This window comes from Schistocerca gregaria, chromosome 5 (assembly GCF_023897955.1).
Source record: "Schistocerca gregaria isolate iqSchGreg1 chromosome 5, iqSchGreg1.2, whole genome shotgun sequence".
Taxonomy (NCBI): Eukaryota; Metazoa; Arthropoda; class Insecta; order Orthoptera; family Acrididae; genus Schistocerca; species Schistocerca gregaria.
The window spans coordinates 669,295,660-669,318,167 of NC_064924.1; the positions used below are offsets into that span (position 1 = coordinate 669,295,660).

A 22,508-nucleotide genomic window follows, 5' to 3' on the forward strand; every position below is an offset into this window, starting at 1 on the left:
TCTGTTCTACTAATAACCAACATAAGCGTCCACAGTCCCGCAGACTGTCCCCACTCCTCATTCACGAATGGACCACTTACGGTACGGAGGATAGTTTCCCTGGTCCCTTTGCTAGATTTCCTGTCTGTTCTACTAATAACCAACATAAGCGTCCACAGTCCCGCAGACTGTCCCCACTCCTCATTCACGAATGGACCACTTACGGTACGGAGGATAGTTTCCCTGGTCCATTTGCTAGATTTCCTGTCTGTTCTACTAATAACCAACATAAGCGTCCACAGTCCCCGCAGACTGTCCCCACTCCTCATTCACGAATGGACCACTTACGGTATGGAGGATAGTTTCCCCTGGTCCCTTCGCTAGATTTCCTGTCTGTTTTACTAATAACCAACATAAGCGTCCACAGTCCCGCAGACTGTCCCCACTCCTCATTCACGAATGGACCACTTACGGTATGGAGGATAGTTTCCCTGGTCCCTTTGCTAGATTTCCTGTCTGTTCTACTAATAACCAACATAAGCGTCCACAGTCCCGCAGACTGTCCCCCACTCCTCATTCACGAATGGACCACTTACGGTACGGAGGATAGTTTCCCTGGTCCCTTTGCTAGATTTCCTGTCTGTTCTACTAATAACCAACATAAGCGTCCACAGTCCCGCAGACTGTCCCCACTCCTCATTCACGAATGGACCACTTACGGTATGGAGGGATAGTTTCCCTGGTCCCTTCGCTAGATTTCCTGTCTGTTTTACTAATAACCAACATAAGCGTCCACAGTCCCGCAGACTGTCCCCACTCCTCATTCACGAATGGACCACTTACGGTATGGAGGATAGTTTCCCTGGTCCATAACACGCGATCTATGTCTGTTCTACTAATAACCAACATAAGCGTCCACAGTCCCGCAGACTGTCCCCACTCCTCATTCACGAATGGACCACTTACGGTACGGAGGATAGTTTCCCTGGTCCCTTTGCTAGATTTCCTGTCTGTTCTACTAATAACCAACATAAGCGTCCACAGTCCCGCAGACTGTCCCCACTCCTCATTCACGAATGGACCACTTACGGTACGGAGGATAGTTTCCCTGGTCCATTTGCTAGATTTCCTGTCTGTTCTACTAATAACCAACATAAGCGTCCACAGTCCCGCAGACTGTCCCCACTCCTCATTCACGAATGGACCACTTACGGTACGGAGGATAGTTTCCCTGGTCCCTTTGCTAGATTTCCTGTCAGTTCTACTAATAACCAACATAAGCGTCCACAGACCCGCAGATTGTCCCCACTCCTCATTCACGAATGGACCACTTACGGTACGGAGGATAGTTTCCCTGGTCCCTTTGCTAGATTTCCTGTCTGTTCTACTAATAACCAACATAAGCGTCCACAGTCCCGCAGACTGTCCCCACTCCTCATTCACGAATGGACCACTTACGGTATGGAGGATAGTTTCCCTGGTCCCTTTGCTAGATTTCCTGTCTGTTCTACTAATAACCAACATAAGCGTCCACAGTCCCGCAGACTGTCCCCACTCCTCATTCACGAATGGACCACTTACGGTATGGAGGATAGTTTCCCTGGTCCCTTCGCTAGATTTCCTGTCTGTTTTACTAATAACCAACATAAGCGTCCACAGTCCCGCAGACTGTCCCCACTCCTCATTCACGAATGGACCACTTACGGTATGGAGGATAGTTTCCCTGGTCCATTTGTAAGATTTCCTGTCTGTTCTACTAATAACCAACATAAGCGTCCACAGTCCCGCAGACTGTCCCCACTCCTCATTCACGAATGGACCACTTACGGTACGGAGGATAGTTTCCCTGGTCCATTTGCTAGATTTCCTGTCTGTTCTACTAATAACCAACATAAGCGTCCACAGTCCCGCAGACTGTCCCCACTCCTCATTCACGAATGGACCACTTACGGTACGGAGGATAGTTTCCCTGGTCCCCTTTGCTAGATTTCCTGTCAGTTCTACTAATAACCAACATAAGCGTCCACAGACCCGCAGACTGTCCCCACTCCTCATTCACGAATGGACCACTTACGGTACGGAGGATAGTTTCCCTGGTCCCTTTGCTAGATTTCCTGTCTGTTCTACTAATAACCAACATAAGCGTCCACAGTCCCGCAGACTGTCCCCACTCCTCATTCACGAATGGACCACTTACGGTATGGAGGATAGTTTCCCTGGTCCCTTTGCTAGATTTCCTGTCTGTTCTACTAATAACCAACATAAGCGTCCACAGTCCCGCAGACTGTCCCCACTCCTCATTCACGAATGGACCACTTACGGTATGAAGGATAGTTTCCCTGGTCCCTTTGCTAGATTTCCTGTCTGTTCTACTAATAACCAACATAAGCGTCCACAGTCCCGCAGACTGTCCCCACTCCTCATTCACGAATGGACCCACTTACGGTACGGAGGATAGTTTCCCTGGTCCCTTTGCTAGATTTCCTGTCTGTTCTACTAATAACCAACATAAGCGTCCACAGTCCCCGCAGACTGTCCCCACTCCTCATTCACGAATGGACCACTTACGGTACGGAGGATAGTTTCCCTTGTCCCTTTGCTAGATTTCCTGTCTGTTCTACTAATAACCAACATAAGCGTCCACAGTCCCGCAGACTGTCCCCACTCCCTCATTCACGAATGGACCACTTACGGTACGGAGGATAGTTTCCCCTGGTCCCTTTGCTAGATTTCCTGTCTGTTCTACTAATAACCAACATAAGCGTCCACAGTCCCGCAGACTGTCCCCACTCCTCATTCACGAATGGACCACTTACGGTACGGAGGATAGTTTCCCTGGTCCCTTTGCTAGATTTCCTGTCTGTTCTACTAATAACCAACATAAGCGTCCACAGTCCCGCAGACTGTCCCCACTCCTCATTCACGAATGGACCACTTACGGTACGGAGGATAGTTTCCCTGGTCCCTTTGCTAGATTTCCTGTCTGTTCTACTAATAACCAACATAAGCGTCCACAGTCCCGCAGACTGTCCCCACTCCTCATTCACGAATGGACCACTTACGGTATGGAGGATAGTTTCCCTGGTCCCTTCGCTAGATTTCCTGTCTGTTTTACTAATAACCAACATAAGCGTCCACAGTCCCGCAGACTGTCCCCACTCCTCATTCACGAATGGACCACTTACGGTATGGAGGATAGTTTCCCTGGTCCATTTGTAAGATTTCCTGTCTGTTCTACTAATAACCAACATAAGCGTCCACAGTCCCGCAGACTGTCCCCACTCCTCATTCACGAATGGACCACTTACGGTACGGAGGATAGTTTCCCTGGTCCCTTTGCTAGATTTCCTGTCTGTTCTACTAATAACCAACATAAGCGTCCACAGTCCCCGCAGACTGTCCCCACTCCTCATTCACGAATGGACCACTTACGGTACGGAGGATAGTTTCCCTGGTCCATTTGCTAGATTTCCTGTCTGTTCTACTAATAACCAACATAAGCGTCCACAGTCCCGCAGACTGTCCCCACTCCTCATTCACGAATGGACCACTTACGGTACGGAGGATAGTTTCCCTGGTCCCTTTGCTAGATTTCCTGTCTGTTCTACTAATAACCAACATAAGCGTCCACAGTCCCGCAGACTGTCCCCACTCCTCATTCACGAATGGACCACTTACGGTACGGAGGATAGTTTCCCTGGTCCCTTTGCTAGATTTCCTGTCTGTTCTACTAATAACCAACATAAGCGTCCACAGTCCCGCAGACTGTCCCCACTCCTCATTCACGAATGGACCACTTACGGTACGGAGGATAGTTTCCCTGGTCCCTTTGCTAGATTTCCTGTCTGTTCTACTAATAACCAACATAAGCGTCCACAGTCCTGCAGACTGTCCCCACTCCTCATTCACGAATGGACCACTTACGGTATGAAGGATAGTTTCCCTGGTCCCTTTGCTAGATTTCCTGTCTGTTCTACTAATAACCAACATAAGCGTCCACAGTCCCGCAGACTGTCCCCCACTCCTCATTCACGAATGGACCACTTACGGTACGGAGGATAGTTTCCCTTGTCCCTTTGCTAGATTTCCTGTCTGTTCTACTAATAACCAACATAAGCGTCCCACAGTCCCGCAGACTGTCCCCACTCCTCATTCAAGAATGGACCACTTACGGTACGGAGGATAGTTTCCCTTGTCCCTTTGCTAGATTTCCTGTCTGTTCTACTAATAACCAACATAAGCGTCCACAGTCCCGCAGACTGTCCCCACTCCTCATTCACGAATGGACCACTTACGGTACGGAGGATAGTTTCCCTGGTCCCTTTGCTAGATTTCCTGTCTGTTCTACTAATAACCAACATAAGCGTCCACAGTCCCGCAGGACTGTCCCCCACTCCTCATTCACGAATGGACCACTATCTGTCTCGCGTGTGTCCCTTCGCTAGATTTCCTGTCTGTTTTACTAATAACCAACATAAGCGTCCACAGTCCCGCAGACTGTCCCCACTCCTCATTCACGAATGGACCACTTACGGTATGGAGGATAGTTTCCCTGGTCCATTTGTAAGATTTCCTGTCTGTTCTACTAATAACCAACATAAGCGTCCACAGTCCCGCAGACTGTCCCCACTCCTCATTCACGAATGGACCACTTACGGTATGGAGGATAGTTTCCCTGGTCCATTTGTAAGATTTCCTGTCTGTTCTACTAATAACCAACATAAGCGTCCACAGTCCCGCAGACTGTCCCCACTCCTCATTCACGAATGGACCACTTACGGTACGGAGGATAGTTTCCCTGGTCCATTTGCTAGATTTCCTGTCTGTTCTACTAATAACCAACATAAGCGTCCACAGTCCCGCAGACTGTCCCCACTCCTCATTCACGAATGGACCACTTACGGTACGGAGGATAGTTTCCCTGGTCCCTTTGCTAGATTTCCTGTCTGTTCTACTAATAACCAACATAAGCGTCCACAGTCCCGCAGACTGTCCCCACTCCTGATTCACGAATGGACCACTTACGGTACGGAGGATAGTTTCCCTGGTCCCTTTGCTAGATTTCCTGTCTGTTCTACTAATAACCAACATAAGCGTCCACAGTCCCGCAGACTGTCCCCACTCCTCATTCACGAATGGACCACTTACGGTATGGAGGATAGTTTCCCTGGTCCCTTTGCTAGATTTCCTGTCTGTTCTACTAATAACCAACATAAGCGTCCACAGTCCCGCAGACTGTCCCCACTCCTCATTCACGAATGGACCACTTACGGTATGAAGGATAGTTTCCCTGGTCCCTTTGCTAGATTTCCTGTCTGTTCTACTAATAACCAACATAAGCGTCCACAGTCCCGCAGACTGTCCCCACTCCTCATTCACGAATGGACCACGTACGGTACGGAGGATAGTTTCCCTTGTCCCTTTGCTAGATTTCCTGTCTGTTCTACTAATAACCAACATAAGCGTCCACAGTCCCGCAGACTGTCCCCACTCCTCATTCACGAATGGACCACGTACGGTACGGAGGATAGTTTCCCTTGTCCCTTTGCTAGATTTCCTGTCTGTTCTACTAATAACCAACATAAGCGTCCACAGTCCCGCAGACTGTCCCCACTCCTCATTCACGAATGGACCACTTACGGTACGGAGGATAGTTTCCCTTGTCCCTTTGCTAGATTTCCTGTCTGTTCTACTAATAACCAACATAAGCGTCCACAGTCCCGCAGACTGTCCCCACTCCTCATTCACGAATGGACCACTTACGGTACGGAGGATAGTTTCCCTATTCCCTTTGCTTGATTTCCTGTCTGTTCTACTAATAACCAACATAAGCGTCCACAGTCCCTCGCGGGCCCCTCGGAACCTAGTGTGCCAGAGGTGTCACGTGGAGACAGTATGGCGCTCTCCTGGCCGTTGTCAGTTTCCGTGACCTGGAGCCGCTACTGATGCGTCAAGTAGCTCCTCAGTTGGTACCACGAGGCTGAGTGCACTCCAATCCAGTCCTTCCAACAAAGAAAACTCCCTAGCAGGTCGGAAATTGAACCCGGGTCCTCCACATGGCAATCAGGCGCAGGTACCACTCGACTGCGACGTGGACAAAGTATCCGACATTCATCTCTCTTTCTCTGTGAGCACCCTACACTTGTTGAAGGTTTCCGCATTCAAAGTCCATGCCGCACTGCTAGAATTAAAGACTGGTAATAGAAAATTAAATCGAGCTAAGAGGGACTTGCAGTCGGGCACATGGGTGGTAGAGAGACCAAGGAATTCACTGTTGCATTTCAAGGCATAAGAAAATGTTCCAATGTGTGTGAAATCTTATGGGACTTAACTGCTAAGGTCATCAGTCCCTATGCTTACACTCTACTTAACCTAAATTATCCTAAGGACAAACACAAACACACACACCCATGCCCGAGGGAGGACTCGAACCTCCGCCGGGACCAGCCGCACAGTCCAAGACTGCAGCGCCATAGACCGCTCGGATAATCCCGCGCGCCAAGGTATAAGAAAAAGCGAGACGACAACCTAATGGAAAGTAGATGATATGTCGTAGCTCAAAATTGTTGAAGGTGCCGTGGCAATAGTTTGACACACACTCCCTGTTGACTTTTGTTTCGGCATCTTCTTTCGATGTTTGTTACAAGATTTTTCTCTCCTTTTGCAAGCACGAGTGGCGGGAGCTATCAAGGATTCACTTTCCATTGCTGGTGGCAGCAAATGACACTGGAAAATACGCATAGATCGTATAGCTAAGAACAGTTAGGCGTGGAGAAGTCTGGAGGAAGCCTCTGTCCAGCAGAGGATATCGAATGTCTGCTACTGCTGGTAGTGATGATGCTGCTGGAATACTCAGTATGATGATGAACTGTGAGACCTCAAAAATAAGTCAGAAACAGAAGCCGAGTATTGATTTACTGTTTTGATCTAATCGTGTATGTCACATGCCTAGTTAGAACACGACATTTATGCTTGCCTTTGACGAAGGTTTCGATAGTTCGCGGAAGCCTTTCGCGATTTTACAACATTGCCAGTCGCTTGTTTTCAGGAAATCCCAGAGATGCCTCTCTCCCCGGAGCGCGAAATTCGGAGCCTCGGCGCAGCGTCCTTGGAGAACGTGACAGTAATGACAGTGGACTGCCTGCCTGCCGCCCACGCACGCACGCACGCACGCGCGTCGCCCTTATCACACAGAGGGCAACGGACGCGGTATTCCGCGCACGACCCCCGCGGCTGCCACTTCACGGACGAGATTTATTGCCCGGCTCCTTCCCTTTCGACCGTCGACATCAAGATGGCCGACACGCGCTGCCGGCAGCGGAAACCTAACCTCAATCTGCTGGCGCGGCAGGGCTTAACTTCTGTTTAGGGGGGCAATCCTCGCTGGCTCCAGCGCGCAGCCGGCACAAGACATCGAGCTGATAAAACGGGTCTGCGGGAGAGGACGTACCACGCTAGCCTGCAGCGTTTCAAACGGACGTGGGGATAATAAATACTGCAGTAGTTGAAATTACTGAAACTAATAACATTACTGCACATCAGTCATTCAGGCAATGACTGTAAAGGATCGTAAGTACGCCATATGAAGAATGTAATTTTCTCTGCACTTGCATTTGTGTGTACACAGAAGTGTAGTACTCATCTTATAAAAATAGTGGCCATTAGATGAAATGCACCTCTCGTGCAAAATATGTTTTTCTAAGAGAATTCTGATCTTTCATATGACATCTTTATGTCAGTGCAAGGGACAGAATTTTGAAAAGCAATCTATATCCCTTTTATGTTTTTCAGGGTGTCTTCTCAAACACTCACGAAGCAAAATTCACAGGACAACAAGTCAAAAGTGATCATGTGCTGCTCTAGCAAATTCGTCAATGAATATCTAAAAGGAGGATGTGGTCCCTGTACATTAGAAGTACAAGAGAGTAAATACTGATTTTGTTACTCCTTACACCTTATATGTTAAGGATCCATTCCCCTGCCCCCTCCCCTTACCCCTAAAGAATATACCTTACTGAGGTGGGTCACTTCGGTACTAGTTCAATGCAGACAGTCATATCTTAAGTGCAACTACAACAGATGAGTGCCTGTAAAGAGGCCAGACTAACTTATGGTTTCTGAAGAGGTGCAGCAACCTTTTCAGTAGTTGCAAAGGCAACAGCCTGGATGATTGACTGATGTGGTCTAACATAAGCAAATATGACCTTGCTATGCCGGTGTGGGAACGGCTGAAAGCGACAGGAAACTACAGCCGTTATTCCTTCCAAACACATGCAGCTCTGCTGTATGTTTAAATGATGATGGCATGCTTTGGATTAAAATATTTCAGACATAAAATAGCTCCCATTCCGATGTCCAGTTAGCAGCTACTCAGCAGGGTGTTGTCATCAAGAGAGGCAAAAGGCGAATTCTATGCGTCAGAGTATGAAATGTTAGATTTTTTTATCTAGCAGAAAGGTTAGAGAATTTAAAAAAAGGAAATAGATAAGTTAATGTTACATGTAGTATGAATAAGAGAAGCGTGGTGATGCAGAGAAAACTTCCAGTCAGTTGAGTACAGTGAGCAAATACAGGGTGTTTCAAAAATGACCGGTATATTTGAAACGGCAATAAAAACTAAACGAGCAGCGATAGAAATACACAGTTTCTTGCAATATGCTTGGGACAACAGTACATTTTCAGGCGGACAAACTTTCTAAATTACAGTAGTTACAATTTTCAACAACAGATGGCGCTGCAAGTGATGTGAAAGATATAGAAGACAACGCAGTCTGTGGGTGCGCCATTCTGTACGTCGTCTTTCTGCTGTAAGCGTGCGCTGTTCACAACGTGCAAGTGTGCTGTGGACAACATGGTTTATTCCTTAGAACAGAGGATTTTTCTGGTGTTGGAATTCCACCGCCTAGAACACAGTGTTGTTGCAACAAGACGAAGTTTTCAACGGAGGTTTAATGTAACCAAAGGACCGAAAAGTGATACAATAAAGGATCTGTTTGAAAAATTTCAACGGACTGGGAATGTGACGGATGAACGTGCTGGAGAGGTAGGCGACCGCGTACGGCAACCACAGACGGCAACGCGCAGCTAGTGCAGCAGGTGATCCAACAGCCGCCTCGCTTTTCCGTTCGCCGTGTTGCAGCTGTGGTCCAAATGACGCCAACGTCCATGTATCGTCTCATGCGCCAGAGTTTACACCTCTATCCATACAAAATTCAAACGCGGCAACCCCTCAGCGCCGCTACCATTGCTGCACGAGAGACATTCGCTAACGATATAGTGCACAGGATTGATGACAGCGATATGCATGTGGGCAGCATTTGGTTTCCAGAATGAGATTTTCACTCTGCAGCGGAGTGTGCGCTGATATGAAACTTCCTGGCAGATTAAAACTGTGTGCCCGACCGAGACTCGAACTCGGGACCTTTGCCTTTCGCGGGCAAGTGCTCTACCATCTGAGCTACCGAAGCACGACTCACGCCCGGTACTCACAGCTTTACTTCTGCCAGTATCCGTCTCCTACCTTCCAAACTTTACAGAAGCTCTCCTGCGAACCTTGCAGAACTAGCACTCCTGAAAGAAAGGATATTGCGGAGACATGGCTTAGCCACAGCCTGGGGGATGTTTCCAGAATGAGATTTTCACTCTGCAGCGGAGTGTGCGCTGATGTTTCAGCATTTGGTTTACTGACGAAGCTTATTTTTACCTGGATGGCTTCGTCAATAAACAGAACTGGCGCATATGGGGAACCGAAAAGCCCCATGTTGCAGTCCCATCGTCCCTGCATCCTCAAAAAGTACTGATCTGGGCCTCCATTTCTTCCAAAGGAATTATTGGCCCATTTTTCAGATCCGAAACGATTACTGCATCACGCTATCTGGACATTCTTCGTGAATTTGTGGCGGTACAACCTGCCGTAGACGATACTGGTTTATGCAAGATGGTGCCCGGCCACATCGCACGGCCGACGTCTTTAATTTCCTGAATGAATATTTCGATGATCGTGTGATTGCTTTGTGCTATCCGAAACATACAGGAGGCGGCGTGGATTGGCCTCCCTATTCGCCAGACATGAACCCCTATGACTTCTTTCTGTGGGGACACTTGAAAGACCATGTGTACCGCCAGAATCCAGAAACAATTGAACAGCTGAAGCAGTACATCTCATCTGCATGTGAAGCCATTCCGCCAGACACGTTGTCAAAGGTTTCGGGTAATTTCATTCAGAGACTACGCCATATTATTGCTACGAATTGTGGATATGTGGAAAATATCGTACTATAGAGTTTCCCACACCGCAGCGCCATCTGTTGTTGACAATTGTAACTACTGTAATTTCGAAAGTTTGTCTGCCTGAAAATGTACTGTTGTCCCAAGCATATTGCAACAAACGCTGTATTTCAATCGCTGCTCGTTTAGTTTGTATTGCCGTTTCAAATATACCGGTCATTTTTGAAACACCCTGTACAACATGAAATGAGCTAATGCAGAAGTAGGTCTATTTCGAATAAGAAAATAGGATTGCACGTAAACTGCTGTTAACAGCATAGTGAATGCAGGACACAAAAGCGGAATGGTAAAGGCAAAAATGATTTCTGAGAAAGAGGAATTTCTTAACACCTAATGTAAATACAAATGTTGGAAAACCTATTATGAAGGTATTTCCCTGGAGGTAAACTTGTACCTTTGTGATACCGGAAGTGAACGAAATGCAGTACAGACAAGCAGAGAACAGAAAATTTTGAAGTATGGTTCCGTAGATGAGTGCTGTAGACTGGTTGATTGGTGGATCGAATAGCGAATGAGGAGGTACTGGATCGAAGTGGGGGAAATGAAATTATGGCACAAGCTGACGAAAAGAAGAGACTGATTGATAGGACAAATCGTGTGGCTTGAAGTTATTGTGAATTTTATAATGTAGGAAAGTGTGTGTATGGGGGGGGGGGGGGGGCGGAGAAATTGTAGAGAGAGACCAAAGCTTGAATATACAGGATGTTACAAAAAGGTACGGGCAAACTTTCAGGAAACATTCCTCACACACAAACAAACAAAAAAAAAAAATGTTATGTGGACATGTGTCCGGAAACGGTTAATTTCCATGTTAGAACTCATTTTATTACTTCTCTTCAAATCACATTAATCATGGAATGGAAACACACAGCAACAGAACGTACCAGCGTGACTTCAAACACTTTGTTATAGGAAATGTTCAAAATGTCCTCCGTTAGCGAGGATACATGCATCCACACTCCGTCGCACGGAATCCCTGATGCGCTGATGCAGCCCTGGAGCCGTCCACAATACGAGCACGAAGAGTCTCTACATTTGGTACCGGGGTTGCGTAGACAAGAGCTTTCAAATGCCCCCATAAATGAAGGTCAAGAGGGTTGAGGTCAGGAGAGCGTGGAGGCCACGGAATTGGTCCGCCTCTACCAATCCATCGGTCACCGAATCTGTTGTTGAGAAGCGTACGAACACCTAGACTGAACTATGCAGGAGCTCCATCGTGCATGTTGTCATACTTGTAAAGGCACATGTTCTAGCAGCACAGGTAGAGTATCCCGTATGAAATCATGACGGTGAATCGAGGAAGTACAGTACATACTAACGAAACTAAAATGAACTCTAACATGGAAATTAAGCGTTTCCGGACACATGTCCACATAACATCTTTTCTTTAGTTGTGTGTGAGGAATGTTTCCTGAAAGTTTGGCCGTACCTCTTTGTAACACCCTGTAGTAGGCTGGTGCAAATGGATATTAGAAACAACAGTTATGCACAGTCAAAAAGGCGTGCACAGGTTAGACAAGCATGGAGAAGTGCATCATACCAGCATTCGGACAGAAGATCACAACAACGCCGTACCACTCATCCCTCTTCCCTCAAAGCTCCGAAACTTCAGTACTACCTTCTGTCGTCATACTCTAATTACTTTGCGACAGTGGGGGCACATCTAAAATTCATACAGTGTAATAATGTACAACTCAAGTTTATTTTTACTGTAATATAACCATCGTAAATTTTGACACAGAATGAAACTAGTGGGATTAATAGCTATGGACAAAGTATGGAAAAAATTTCATGAATCTACTGATCTTTGAAATATGATCAAGTTGCAACACATTGGTGTCAATGAATTTCAGATACAATACACAGCTTTTCTTATTCTGTATTGAGAAGGAGGTAAAGTGTTTTACTTAATGATCTTTGCTATTGAGTCGACTGAAAAAGTCTAAAATTACAATGAATTCCAGACCTTTAGCTACTGACAGGCGTTGATAAATATCAACGGGGACAGATCTTTCGGTGTTTAAGGCTTTTTAGCACATATTACATTCATCTTAAAATTACAAACAATACACCAAATCAAAGAGAAACACAAACACCTTTTCTTACAATTACTCAGTGTGAACACCGATCACACATAGGGTCGATAGGCGAGTGTTCCGAAACCTTGATCAATGTGTCAGGAGTAACTGTTGCAATAACACTGTTTCTAAAGTCAGATAGATCAGCTGGTATCGGAGGTACATACACATGATCGAGTCAGATCGTGTGTGCCGGCCGTGGTGGTCTTGCGGTTCTAGGCGCTGCAGTCCGGAACCGCGGGACTGCTACGGTCGCTGGTTCGAATCCTGCCTCGGGCATGGATATGTGTGATGTTCTTAGGTTGTTAGGTTTAAGCAGTTCTCAGTTCTAGGGGACTGATGACCTAAGATGTTAAGTCCCATAGTGTTCAGAGGCCTTAGAACAATTTCTTTTTTTCAGATCGTGTGTGAACGTGGAGGTCATCAACCGGCCCCTTGCGCCCAATCCAAACGTCGTTTAACCGGTCCAGATGGTACCCAGTCAGGTACCTTTCGGAGTATGCAGACACAATAGCTCCTTTCTTAGCAATCATATACAACCGCTCACTTGACGAAAGGTCTGTTCCTGAAGACTGGAAAGTAGCACAGGTCACACCAACATTCAAGAAAGGAAATAGGAGTAACCCATTGAATTACAGACCCATATCACTGACCCCAATTTGCAGTAGGATTTTGGAGGACACACTGTACTTAGACATTATGAATTACCTTGAAGAAAATGACTTATTGATACATAACCGACACGGATTCAGGAAACATCGTTCTTGTGCAATTTTGTTCCCATGAAGTAATGAGTGCTGTCGACAAGGGATCTCAGATCGATTCCATATTCCTAGATTTCCAGAAGGCTTTTGATACCGTTGCTCATAATCGACTATTAATCAAATTGCGTGCATATGGGATATCGTCCCAGTTGTGTGACTGGATTCGTGATTTCCTCTCAGAGAGGTCACAGTTCGTAGTGATAGACGGTAAATCATAGAGTAGAACAGAAGTGATACCTAGCGTTCCGCAAGGTAGTGTCATAGGGCCTCTGCTGTTCCTGATTTACATAAATGATATTCTGAGCAGCCCCCTTCGATTGTTTGCAGATGACGCTGTAATTTACCGTCTAATAAAATCATCAGACGATCAATTACAATTACAAAATGAACTAGAGAGAATTTCTGTATGGTGCGAAAATTGACAATTCGCACTAAACAAAGGAAAGTGCGAGGTCATTCACATGGGTACTAAAAGAAATATGATAAATTTTGGCTATACGATAAATCGCACAAATCTAAGGGCTGTCAATTCGATTAAATACCTACGATTTACAATTATGAGCAACTTAAATGGGAAAGACCGCATAAATAATATTGTGGGGAAGGCGAAACAAAGACTGCGCTTTGTGGGCAGAAAGATGCGACAGACCTACTAAAGAGACAGCCTACATTACACTTGTCCGTCCTCTGCTGGAATAGAGCTGCGCAGTGTGGGATCCTTAGCAGGTAGGATTGACGGAGGACATCGAAAAAGTGCAAAGAAGGGCAGCTCGTTTCGTGTTATCGCGCAATAGGGGTGAGTGTCACTCATATGATACGCGAGTTAGGGTGGCAGTCACTCAAACAAAGGCAATCTTCTTTGTGGGGAGATCTATTTACGAAATTCCAATCACCAAGTTTCTCTTCCGAATGCTAACATATTTTGTTGACACCCAGTTACGTAGGCAGAAATGATCATCACAATAAAATAAGAGAAATTAGAGCTGGAACGGAAAGACTTAGGTGTTCCTTTTCCCCGTGTGCCATTCTAGATGGAATGGTAGAGAAGTAATTTGAAAATGGTTCGATGAACCCTCTGCCAAGCACTTAAGTGTGAATTGCAGAGTAACCATGTAGATGTAGATGTAGTCGCGTACTGAGTTAAGCCAGTGAGGCACCATCTTGCTCCCAAATAAAGATGTGTTGTTCAGCTTCTTCTCATTGAGGCACAGGCAATAGCTGTAGCACTTCAGTTACAGTTAATTCACCGAAAAAGAAAGGCCAATAAACTTTCCGTGGCGATATTTCTTGGGGCTACACGTGAAAGATGCGCACTCGTTCAACACGTTTTGCAGTCACTCTTTGTCATTGCATACTCTTACCGTTCCGCGCAGGTATACAAATAAAACTGAGTTGCTCTTTCATTTGGTGTATTATTTACAATTGTAAGTTGAACGTAATAAATGCTACAACACCTTAAAACCAGTATGTTCATTTTGAAACAACCTGTTTATTGTATGCATTTTCCCATCAAAGATAATTTGGCTACATCACAATAATTTCTGCAGCATTGATGTACATATTGTTGTTTGCAATAAATTATTTAATGTTACATGTTAAAAAGCATTAGCTAGAAACAAAAACAACTGAATATGACCTCTTGTGACTCAGTTGTACTTATTCCTCTTTGCTTTTCCAAATTTCTCACATGTCATTGTGTGATCAGTTAACTGCACTGCTCCGGAACCGCGCGACTGCTACGGTCGCAGGTTCGAATCCTGCCTCGGGCATGGATGTGTGTGATGTCCTTAGGTTAGTTAGGTTTAAGTAGTTCTAAGTTCTAGGGGACTTATGACCACAGCAGTTGAGTCCCATAGTGCTCAGAGCCATTTGAACCATTTTGAACTGCACTGCTGAATAACTGTTTAGACATCTCCATGACTCAAATATTTCAGCCTGTGTCGCTATTTTTCTAGTGTACGTCTACCTTCTATTAGCTCATCATCTAAAACTATTCTTATGTTTTGAAAACTAGCAAAATACTTCCTTGGTTCATCTACCATAATTTCATCCACCTTCATATCATACACATCTGCATTCAAATATCCACCGTCAACACGGACCATGCTCCACGTAGTGTCTTCTTTTCTGAAGTCTGTAGGTACGGCTCACCGAGACAGTGTAGACAAGCTTAGTACATTTCTGAATTCACTACGGATGTGAAACACCAGTGCCTGCACTAGCGTGGTTGCTGATTTTTTTTCTCACGTTGTTGTGCAAGTGTGTGGGCCATTCCGTGTGACAGCAATGTGGAGCAGCAACGCAATGACAACGACCTACGTCTGTGCTCGAGCAGCAGCAGTTCAGCCCCGACTTGTCACGGATGCATGTGCCCGAACTCCACGTTCACAGTGGATCGACGCATCGCACAATCTACTGCGTGCTTTTCTACCCACAAAGTTCCGGCTCCAAGGCATTGAGGCCTTTCACAATTTAGGACATCGAGGAGTGAGAAGTACCGTCAAGTTGATAACAAAAAAAGCGGTCTGCCAGGTATTAAGGAAGTGCCGAAAATGGGGCTCAAGCCGCACCAGATGCCAACAGTGCAAGGCTGGCACGCATGCATCGGCACTCCTCGACAGCATAATCAAGCCTACGACGCGCTTCATGCATGTCCATATTAACTTGGGGGGACCATCGCCATGAACAAAACAGTGTAGTTACTCAATAAACAGCAGCTGGCTGACTTACACTCTGGCGAAAGGGCTTGTGCGAACACGGATGTGGCCGGAGGAATTCTGGCCAAGGCTTTTTTGTAAACTGGTGCATTACAAGATTTGGGTTGCCTCAGGTCGTAACCATAGACCGCAGAAGACAGTTAGAATTGTTACTGTTCCACTAACTTCTACGGCTATGAGGGTGCTCGCATATTAGACAAACCAGCTACCGTCCCCCTAGCAACAGCATGGTAGAGAGATTCCATAGGACCTTGAAGGCGGCCATTGTGTGTCAGGGAGAGCAGTGGAGCGAAGCCTTACCTCTGGTGCTACTGGGGCAACAGACGGTGGTGAGAAAGATCTGGGTAACAGCACAGCTCAGCTGGTGTACAGAGAGCATCTGTGACCTCCGGCCGAAATTTTCTCTGCCAAACCAAGACTTCTGCCTACTGGGTAAGCCACAAAAGAATTTGGACAGCTCCTCCAAAGAAGCATGACGCAAATTCGACCTTCAGCAGTAAAAAACGCTTGGTACCAAATCTATCTTCTTCCTACAAGAAAGCTCGCATGTATGGTTACGGGACGATACAGTACGACCATCTTTATGACCTCCTTACACTGGACTACTTAAAATTACACGGCGTGGGAAAAAGACGTTCAAGATAGCATGGAATGACAAGGAACAAACGGCCGCCATCGAAAGACTGAAGCCAGTCCACGTAGAGCAGGACTCGATAGATCAGAGGCCACGGGTTACACAAAAAAAAAGTTCAAATGGCTCCGACCACTATGGGACTTAACTTCTGATGTCATCAGTCCCCTAGAACTTAGAACTACTTAAACCTAACTAACCTAAGGACATCACACTCATCCATGCCCGAGGCAGGATTCGAACCTGCGACCGTAGCGATCGCGCGGTTCCAAACTGTAGCGCCTAGAACCGCTCGGCCACACCGGCCGGCTACACCCTCTACACCATCGGGCTCTAACTTCAGCCCGTCTCCTCCAACGCAAATAATGTGGGTCCTCGGATGATGTGGAGGAAGACTCTCCGACACAAAAGTACTATCACCTACAAATACCTCCAACATCGTCACCAGCCATAAGAAGTGCGGGCGGGAATAGCTGTAAAACATCAGTTCCCGACATTCCCATTGCTCCTAGGTTCAGAAAGGGAGCTGATGTAGGATCGATCAATCAGTCACCAACAAACAAGAAGCAAGTTGCGTGTGATATTTTTCTATGTTGCACTCTTTGTATTTACTAGCTGATCGCATGCTTGTGCTGCTTGTAATAAGTTTTTATGTCGTGTGAAGTAAAGTAAAATAAAAAGTACTAGACAGTCATAGTTGTATGTTGCCTCCTAATCTGTTCCGCTACCCAGTTTTCTCTTTTTGTCAATTCCCATCTTGCCAGTGAGCGCCGAGTAATTCTCAGTTTCTGCATTAAAAGTCAAGACTTTTAATGTGTATGAAGTATAAACTTTCTGTTTCGGGGATATCAGAGTCATCGTTATGAAAGTCCGATCTAGTGTATCAAAAGAACTTCAACCCGTATTTACGCTTCTTTTATTTCTTTTAGTGTCCATCCTGGTTGTCATCTTCAACTGCTTGAATACAAACCTCCATCAGCTGTTTTTATTTCTGTCTCTGTTATTACAACTGATTTCTATTTCTAATGTCTAACATCTCATTTAGTTGTTGAAGTTATCCGCAACAGTCTTATAGGAGACTACCTGTAGTAAAACACATGTGATAGCAGAATTAACTATGAATTCTAGGTCACAAGAGATGGAGAAATACACAGTCCCAGTTTAGAGTAATCATCCCGGGATTTGCTGAAGTGATTGAGGGACATCACGAGAAATCTAAATAAGCATAGCCGGAGGGGGATTTGAAGCTCCTGCCTTGAGCGTAGTGTCTTATCATTGTACCGTCTCGCTCGGCAAATCAGTTTGTTCAGTTCTTCTTTATATAAAGTTACGTCAGATTATTTTCTTCTTTTCTCTTTTGACATTTTACTTTCAAGCTACAGACCAAATGCTGCAGAGCTTGTAGTCAGGGCTGCCACAGTCTGGGTGTATCATTCTGAAAAGATAACACCGCTTTAGCTGTAATTTCTTTTTTTATAGGGACGACCGGTTTCGCAGCATTTTAGGTTCCTCGTGTTTCATTCGAGAAAAGAGATAGTCAAAGCTGACGTCAAACATAAAATAACATAAAACGCTCCCATGATACCATTTGTGACAGTATGTGATGAGCTAACGACGTCCCCATATACCGAAATAGTGGTCAAAACAGACCGTATATGATCATATGATCCCATAGATCGGCACATCCACAAATCCTATGAATGCATGATCCCATAGACGATCATATACGGTCTGTTTTTGACTATTTCAATGTATGGGAAGCCCGTCAGCTCAACAGATATTGTTGCCCATGGTATCACGGTATCACATGAGCGTTATGTGTTATTTTATGTCGGACGTCCGCTACTTTGCGAAAAATAGTTGACTAGGAACGCTGTGTCTTCCTCATTCTCGTTTGTCGATCGAAACATTACTTGATTTTATTGCTTCTGATGATGCAGCTAAAATGCTGCGAAAGCGATCGTGCCTATAAAGGACTTACAGCTAAAATAGTCTTATCTTTTCAGAATTGACAGCTGGTACTTGATTTTCAAAAAGCCGGATCACTAACTTATTGGCATTACTCTATTAGCAGAGCTGTTCTACGAAGCAGAAGTAGTAGGAAACTGCCGTAGAATCTCGCGTAAGGTTCAAAATTTCACAGGGATAACGATAGTGCTGTTAGTACTAAAGCAACGCTCCTTTTTTTCTTTTCTCGAGCTTACTTACTCCGTCAGCGATGAAATTCCAATTTTTCTGAAAGTGCAGCAAAATAGCTGGATGAAAGGATAGGTAATACTGGTAGGGTTAGCTCACTTTCAACCAGTTAGCAATTTAAAGTTGCTGTAAAGGGGACAATACGGCGTGCCGAAACATTTCAGGGCAGAGAGTACGGGGACAGCTGTGTAATGAATGGGACAATAGCCCTGGCTCAGGGTGAACGCTGATCAAAAATTGAAAAGAAGTCCGAGCGCGGTAAAGTGACGTGCAGTGCGGTGAATGCGCGCCGGCCGGGTGACGGCTTTTGTGGCGGCGTCACACATTGTACGGCCGCTGTCGGCGCTGAGACAGTGGCTGCGCCGCGGCCAGGCGCACCGCTCTGCGCACACGAAGATACGATAGTGAAGTGGGTGGCAGGGCGCGGCCCCACACCGTGCTCACCTCACCAGCAGTCTGCTGCATCCTAGGCACGTGGCGATCCGAGGTTCGGTTCTGGGGGGGGGGGGGGGGGAGGGAGATAACACGTTGTTACTCCCCCCCACACCCCTCCAAATATTACTCGTAGTCACGCACGCTTTTAGCATGCTACAAATGTCTACGATTTTAAGACTAATAACCCTTAGCTGGCACCACACGTTTGTGAGATTGTTGTCGAACCTTCTAGTGGACATCCCCTTCCTTTCCGGAGTCGTTTCGCCTTTTCCTTCCGTGTACCTTTCAGTTGGAGTGGTGACTTCTTGCTGTGGACGTGACGCGTCTTTCAGTAAACCCACAGTAAAGTCGCCACGACGTCTTGCAGACGTGCAATACCAGATGCGTGATTATTATTCGTCAGATGCGTTTATCAACAAATCATGTTTACTGCGATAATTTTTGTATAATATATTATGGTTATAATTCACAATATCACGTAACTGAATAGCACAATACAGGGCCTCCACCAGGTCCATCTCGCCACTGAAAAGAATGAACAGAGCGGCTTTTCTCAACGAGTTCTGATTTTTGATTTGATTTTTAACAGGAGAACTAAAACAGCTTAGGTCTAGCCCGCCACTGCCCGCACTGAAACTAGGCTTATTGTGCGGTATCGCTCCGTGTATCTCTAGTAAAGCCAACCAGTGCCCTTGAATAGTGCAAGGAGTCCCTATACCAGCTTTTTGTTAGACACATTTTCTTCAGGTCTAGTTGTCTCGAAGATTCTGTATCTTTTACTCTCTAATGCCATGCATTCAAAGATTAGGTGTGATAACGAGTTCTGATAACAAATCAACTTCGACATGTCTTTGGAAGAGATGTTTAACGAAGTTTTGGACGATAGTGAAACTGATCCATACTATGAGACAGAAATTGATGATACGAATTCAAAACAAGAAGTGGATGATGGTGAAGATGATGGATCAGAGAACAGGATAAGATGAATTGATTCCTATTTTAATGGTAAAGAACACTGCTTCAAATGGAGAAAAGCACAACTGCTAACTAATCTCAGAACAAGACAGTGTACGTAGTGTTGCAGACTCCTGATCTGCAACTTAGGGCTAATGCCTTAGGTAGGAATCCAGATGATGAACAAATATTGCACCTACATTCTACTCATGATTTTTAGACGAGATTCTACAGTGACCGAAAACCAACGTCGGTAAAATAGAAGTACTCTCAAAATAACGTATCTTTTCTACGTGATTTTGAAGTCCAGGAACTGAAAGCCTTTATGGGCCCTCGTATTCACTACAACCTCCAAATATGCTAATTAATCCAAAGACAATATTTTCTTAGTGGTTGCAACCGAATTATTATTTTTCACGTTACTATAAGAAGAAGTTTTTGTCCATAACAGATGCTCTATTTCAGAATCCAGATTACAGGGCAGGTAGGAAGAAAGAAGATGCGACTGCCATAGTGTCAAAATATTTTACAGGTTTATTGTGAAAAGTCTGTACTGCTAGTATCCAGGTTGTACCACGTACATAAATGCTTTTGCCTTTCCACAGTTGATGTAGATTTCCGACGTACCAAGAAAGCCGGCGAAATATCCCAGTACTTACACATCGCCTGCAATTTGGCCTCTAAGAAATTCGAAAGTAGACATTAAAATGTGAATTTATCCTTGAAATTTTCCTACAACTTTGTTTGTGTATCTAATTCTCGGTCGTTTAAGAAAGACTGGCATAGAATAGGATTAATAACTAGAAGTTTTATTTCTATATTTTCCAGAAAAGTAGGGGAGTCTTCTTTTTCGGGACAGAATTTGCGTCTTTTCTCTGTCTTTTCTCTGTATTTTCTCCTTGGTTATTAATACGTGTTCTCTAACTTTATTATAGTATATTGGAAACCACATGCCGTCGCCAGTTGAGGTCAATAAAGTAATAATAATTTATGATGATATTGCATAAATCAATAGTAAAAACACTGGAACTACGAATTAAAAACAGACTTCAGTCGCAAATTTTCGTCTTTTATTAAATACATGATTGTTACTGAAGGCGTTTTATAATTCATACTTTTAGTGTACTGAATAGTCATATTTGAAGCTGCAATATATAGATAAAATCAGTAGTAAACTTTCAGATTCTGACAGATACTATGATACCAGTTACGCTGCAAAATCGTGTGATACCATTTAAGAGATAACAATAAAATACAAGGGTCACTCTAAAGGAATGCATAACATTTTTACGGTTCCTTACCTCAATCGTGTCTCAGGAACGGATAGAGATATCGAGTTGAAATTTGTCATATACTAAGGTCTACAGTGACTTGGCGCTGTAGAACGTTTAAGCTTCTAAATCAATGTAGTCAAAATATCCGGCCACTTCCTGACACTCGAAAACTCAGTCATCAAGCCCTATGGGGCATTTCCTGAAGACCTACAATCATGAAATTTAGCAAGAAGCAAAGTTTCGCAGTACAAGTAAAAGAAGACAATCTTGAAGTTATTTATTCGTAATTATAAATATTTAATAATGAATTAAGGATGAATCTCCCTTTGCGAGTACACAAATTATTGTTTTGTTTTTTCACCCAAACATGTTTCACCACAGTTGTAGCGTCCTGAGTGGGTTTTGTCATTATTTTCGTGGAATACATGAGGGTTATTTGTAGGTTAAGGAATATGATATATCAGATTTTATTGTAATTTAAATTGTATGTGCACTTTACCTTTTATTTTACGTTGTATGTACCCTCTGGATGCTGTCTACAAAGAGCCCCAGGCCTAAATTAGTGCACCATGTCATCTGCAAGTTGGTGACACGAGTGCGGTGAAATATGTTTCAGCGAGTAAACGATACAATAATTTATGCATTTGCAAAGAGGCGAACGCATCTTTAATTCATTATTATTTTCCTGTAAGCACGGAAACTGAGCTCAAAACTCCAATATGATAGAAAAAAATATTTTTCTTTGCCAGTACAAAGTTACACTGCATTTGTAATCCGTCAAACATCTCAGGAGCCACTTTAGGGATTTTGAATTTTCCTCGTAAATCACCTTGCTTATTAGTGAAGTTATCTGGCACTGTGAAAACGATGCCTTTATCATTTAGCAGTGAGATGTGTAAGGCTGCCCGACTAGCGCTCCACGCCGACGCTAGCGTCATAGTTCCTTTACGAACTGCTCTCTCTACATAACAAAATATCCATGACAGTCTATGCCTACGACACATACATCTATAATGTGTGCTAGTTGACGCAGGATTGCACTTCCATTGCCTGGGATTAGGTTCCAATACACTATAAAGAATCTTGACACCATTTACGATCTTAATAAAGCAGTGGCAGTTACAAAACAGTCCACTAACGACGCAAAATGGACGCCACATGAGTCTAGAAGTACTCGAAAATGGCGATTAAGC

At 44.7% G+C, this 22,508-nt stretch overlaps 2 protein-coding genes across 11 annotated transcripts in view; one reads left to right on the forward strand and one right to left on the reverse strand.

Moving 5' to 3' along the window:
* Window positions 1-22,508, reverse strand: part of LOC126272093 (protein abrupt-like) — a 546,798-nt gene that overhangs the window by 322,802 nt on the left and 201,488 nt on the right. The window lies entirely within an intron of this gene.
* LOC126272091 (voltage-dependent L-type calcium channel subunit beta-1) overlaps window positions 1-22,508 on the forward strand; it is a 2,208,268-nt gene that overhangs the window by 137,675 nt on the left and 2,048,085 nt on the right. The window lies entirely within an intron of this gene.